This window comes from Nannospalax galili, unplaced genomic scaffold (assembly GCF_000622305.1).
Source record: "Nannospalax galili isolate Female #2095 unplaced genomic scaffold, S.galili_v1.0 scaffold881, whole genome shotgun sequence".
Lineage (NCBI taxonomy): Eukaryota > Metazoa > Chordata > Mammalia > Rodentia > Spalacidae > Nannospalax > Nannospalax galili.
Genome location: NW_008344709.1, coordinates 677,075 through 682,645, shown reverse-complemented (window position 1 = coordinate 682,645; position 5,571 = coordinate 677,075). Strand labels below are relative to the sequence as shown.

The following is a 5,571-nucleotide window of genomic DNA, read 5'->3' as shown; positions in this document are numbered from 1 at the left end:
GGCAGAGGCTGAGGCTGACTCTGTTCCCGTATGTTTCAAAGCATGAGTTTTATTTTTATTACACTTTTGCAGATAACTTTCAAGAAGTTAAAGATTTTCTTCTATTCAGAGGCTGTTAATTGATTTTTATGAAAATAATTATTATTTTCATAATATTTCAAAAATATTATTTTCCAAATGATTTTGTGGAATAATATTTCTAGATTTTTCTGTTATTCAACACCAAGCTTAATGTAATAAAGCTAGCTTAGATTCTTTTTCTCATTGATTTAGTTCATTTATTAGTTTTAAGAATTTTTGGTTTCTATAATCATGAGTAAAATTCATTTCACAACGTTTATTTACCTGGCCTTATTACAAAGATGAACTCTTATAATAGCACTGCTTGATAAGAGGCATATATTCCAGTTCAAGTGCCAAGGCCAAAATGAGTAGTATAATTAGTACTTTATGTACATAATTCTCTATGCACCCTAAACCCTTAGAAAACAGGAATCAGAACGTAATCACCATAAAGAAATGATGAAGGTTTAAGGAATTGAAGACGCTACTCCTGTGAATTGTTTCCGTTTGTTCATACCTGAATCGAAACAGCACCTACTATCCCATAAAAATGGACAGAAATTAAATGTAGATGAAAGGTTAAAAATATAGAATGAGGTAGGAATTGGCTAGGCAGTTAGGGTAAAAAAGACCCCAAAGAAAAGTAGCCAGTTTCTTGGCTAAAACTCACAATGTCCTTCGGCTTCTTAGCAATATACTCTGTTCCAAATGCCAAAAGTGTCGAAAATATTTGGGAGCTTTTATCTAGTCCTTAAAAATTTCAGGGTTACCTCTTCAGAGGGAGGAATGATAGCATAGCCAAAAGCCCCATGGAGTTATAGGTGACTGTAAGCCAGCTAAACTGTGTGCTGGGAATGAAACTTTGGTCCTCAGGGAGAGCAGCAACTGTTCTTAACCACTGAGCAATCTTCCCAGGCTTTAGTATCTGCTCTTAATCTATTGCTATCTCTGTTCTTCTATTTTGACTAAGATTTTGTTTTAAAGTTTGAAAGGGAAATTTTTATAGTCCTGAGTCAGTTCCACAGTACTAAAGCTAACACAAAAGTCTTGCTTTTTGCAAGTCATGGTGACTCAGATCTGTAAATGCAATACCTGGAACAGACAGGTGAAAAATTGGTATAAGTTTGAGATCAGTCCAGACTAAATAGTAAGTTTCAGGTCAGCCTGATTTAGAAAGTAAGAGCCTGTCTCCAAAATCCAGAAAACAAAGACAAACAAAACAATCAAAACCAAGAAAGAAATGATAAAATCATTCACAAGATGATTGAACAAAAGATATATGTTTAAAGTCAGAGATTTCCTGGAAGGTCACATAAACAGAAATGTCACCTTAATCTGACATCATTTTAAAGTACATGTATTTAAACCCTGCTCACAAATATTTTCCGATCAAGATTATATGAGATAGACATGGAGGAATTTTTATTTTGAATGGTTTAGAAATTCCTATGACCACATCCAGACCAAACCTTTTATTATGTAAATTAGTAAAAAAAGACACAGTTATCACAAGACTAAAAATTAGGTGGAATACTAGACATAATCCAGCCCAAGGTACCATTTTCCACTATCAGTGTGCATATCAGAGTGGAAACAGCTGGAATATAGTGTGACTCCATGGCTGTGCTCACTCTGTAGCTGAAGCCACATGGATAGCAACAGCCACAGAAACTTCTGAAGTATTTTGTTTTATTATCACTTTAGAAACCCAGTCCCCCAAAGTCACATAAACTTCTTGAATGCATATAACTAGCAAATAAGAAATCTGAAATTGAAATATAGTTAATCCAATAGAATATTATTAACCTCACTACTTTGCTTCTGGAAAAATCTCCAACTTATTATGATACCCACCTTTGCCATTGGCTTACATAAAACTACATTGCTTACAATGAATAAGCTATGTTTTCTTTACTGATGTATTTCAGGAAAGGACAAAAATGCAAGAAATTCAAATTATTACAAAAACCATCATACAGCACTGCTAACAAATTTTGTGTCATTCTTCTTTCATGCATCCTCTCTTTTCAAGTGAAAAATTAAACAGTAAGCACGGATGTAGAAGATGGGCATGGGTTTCCAATATTTATGGAGCCCCTCCCTATTTCCATAGCTGTGTTAAGCATTGGTTGTAAAATATTGAATAAGTTACACATGGAAATTAATCAGACCATTAAAACTTCGAACTTGTTGTTATCCAGGTCCTTATTTAATGATGTGCTTTCTGAAATACATAAAACAGGAGCTCCTAAACCTTTCAAGGTGATGTAAGCAGGTGTTTCTTTTCAGCTATTTCAGAACCACTAAGAAAAAAAAAGAGAAAAATGGGGGGCGGAGGAGATGGCTCAGCAATTGAGAATACTGGCTATTCTTGCAGAGCATCAGGTTTGGATCCCAGCACTCACATGGTGGCTAACAACCATCCATAAGCCCATTTCCAGGGGATCCAACAATTTCTTCTGACTTCAGAAGGCATTGCATAACATGGGCAGACTTCTTACATTCTGGCAAAACACTCACACACATGAAATTTTTAAAAACTTAAGAAATAATAAAGATCAAAGTAAAAGACAAATTGGAACAGTCAATGCAAATTTGTAAGAAAATATAGGCAAATAATAAAACTATAATGGAGGTAGGTTCAATGGGCAAAATGTATCTACAAACAAGCCAAAAGGGAAAACAACAAACAAGGATATTCCTGTCTTCCAAAGTATCAAGTGCTTCTTTCCCATTTCCTAAAAGTCACATTTTTTGCCTTCCATAAGCAACACATTTCCCATATTATTATTGTAATTTTGTGGCAGGAGGATGCATTTACCTATGAAAACATGTGTGCAGGGATATTCATCTTTTCAGTGTGCTGTATTCCTCTGTTGGTCTCCATCCTGCTTTTTTATAGAGTCTCTCACTGAACCTGGAGATCATTGATTCAGCTCAGCTGGCTGAGGCCAGATAGCCATGCTTCTCAAGCCCTATTGCTAGTGTCAGAGCTGTATGAACTCACATTTTTTACATGGATGGTAGAGCTCCAAACCCAGGTCATCATTCTTCAGCACCAAATCTGTACCCACAGAGCAATCTCCCAAGACCCCCTATTTCTTTTTAATAACAAACATTTTCCTAAAACTGAATTTATTATTTCCCATAATTATGTAAATATTAATAGATTGTAACTATAATGGCATTCTAGGTCATAAAATAAAGTACCAAGAAAGATAGACAAAAGGAGAGTGCATTAAAGGGGACAGGGATTTTGATAAAATTATATCCTATTTTGTAGCAGAAGATACCTACAAAACGTTTCCATGTGATTTCTAACCTTATCTTTTAACCGAGAAAAGTCTTCTCTGGTGTGTGGATAATCGCATGCCTGAAGAATGGTGGGGTTGAGAAAGCTGAAATAGACATTTCAGGGCATTGCAATCGAAGGAGAGAGCTTTTTGAAAGTTTTCAGGAGAAAGAGAATGTTTTGTTTTGGGCAAAGGACAGGGAGCTACTTCTCTACTACTCTACTACTCCTGTAGAGAAGTCAGGCACATGGGAAGATTAATCATCATTTCAGAATATACTATGATAAATGGCTCAGAAAGGGAAAATAGAGGGGTTCACCTAACTGCCTGAGGGGAGTTAGGGGCCTGGGTGAAGAGCACAGGAAGAATGGAGAGGTACCCATTTGTGGTTAGTAGGCAAATGATGATGTGGTCATTATCACGGTGACACAGATAGGCGACATCTTGGACCGTTGCTGCTACCACAAAGATTAATTTTCACACGTGTACTCAGATACCTAGAGAGAACACAGATCTGAGACAATATAATATAGAGATACGGAGTTCATATAAACCGTTTACCTCAGAAAGGACCCTTTACATAATATAATATTTTATCCTGTAATTAACTAGTAATTATGTTTGAAAAAGATATTGAAATGACATATAAAGTATATGTGGAAAACACTGGAGAGAACAAAGAACAGAATGAAAGAAAAGAAGTCAGGCAGGGTGACTTATAATTCCTTTGCTCAGGAGCCTGAGGCAAGAATATTTTCATGAGTATAAGAGAATGAATGAGGAAAGGGAAAAAGAAGGGAGGAAAGGAAAGAATAAATTCCACAATCATTAGTCACTTATACTATGTAGGTTAGTTTACAGCAACTTAACTTTTCTAATTACCCTGTGAGATAATATGATATACTTCATTTTCCAGAGATTCAAACAGGCCAAATCCAAAGTCAATGCTCAGTCTAAGGTATTTCATTTCTTTTCATAAACAACAACAACAACAAGAACAACAACAAAATAACCCTTGGTAGGATAAAGTATTTCAAAGGAAAATTGTAGTCTTTTTAATAACTAATACTGTCCCAAGATCAGGGGATTATCTTCTTAGTCAAAGTTTTTCTCAGGGCAACCTTAACCTCCTTATTCCTGAAACTGTAGATCAGAGAATTGACCATGGGGATAACAATCGTGTAAAACATGGTAGACACTTTCCCTTGGTCCATGGATAAAACAGAGGAAGGATGGAAGTACATGAATGCCCCTGACCCAAAGAAAACAGAAACCATAATTGTATGTGAACTCCAAGTACTGAAAGCTTTGGACCTTCCTTCAGTGGAACGAATGTGAAGGATACTATAAAGAATGAATGTGTAAGATACAATGATAGTGAAACTGGGCACACAAACATCAAAGCCTACCACTATGAATACCACCAGCTCATTTAACATGAGTGCTAGTGCAGGTGAGCTCCAGCAGAGGAAGGATATAACACATGTAATGGCCGATGGTGTTGGCTTTACAGAAGGTCAACCTCAGCATGCACCCAGTGTGCTTCCACATATACTGTCACAGCCAGCAGAGAGTAGACTTAAGGAGACATGGTAGCTGGTACAGCAGAGGCTTACAGATGGCCACGCAGCGATCATAAGCCATCACTGTCAACACACAGCATTCTGCACTGACAAAGACGCAGTAGAAAAATAGCTGAGTCATACATCATTCATAGGAGATGGTGTTCATTTCTGACAGAAAGTTAATCAGCAGTTTTGGGGTGATGGTTGTAGATAACAGAGATCAATGAAGGATAAATTAAAGAGGAAGTAGTACATAGGAGTATGAATGTGTGAATTCAGTCCAATTAGAGTGAACAAAGCCAGGTTCCCCACCACAGTGACAACATAGATTCCTAGGAAGAGAGAGAAGAGGGAAAAATGGATCCCTGAATATTCTGTAAACCCACCAGAATAAACTCAGTGATGAAAGAACTATTTCCAGTGTCCATTCTCTGTCAGCAGGATCTGAAAGACAGAAGAGTCCTATTGGGATCTACCATGAAATGCCATGCTCATTTCCTTTGGAGCCTCAGTTGTAATTTAGGTGTTTTGTGGAAACCTGGACCTTATGTTGCTAATATGAGGCAGATGCACACGTGGCAGTTTTAGGCATAGTGAAAACTTATGGAAGAAAAGTGTCAACAAGAGGAGAATCATGTATTTCTCACCTT

At 36.8% G+C, this 5,571-nt stretch overlaps 1 pseudogene; it reads right to left on the bottom strand.

Annotated features, from left to right (window-relative positions):
- Nucleotides 1-4,435: 4,435 nt before the first annotated feature.
- LOC103740399 lies at nucleotides 4,436-5,349 on the bottom strand (annotated as a pseudogene).
- Between the last annotated feature and the right edge of the window lie 222 nt (nucleotides 5,350-5,571).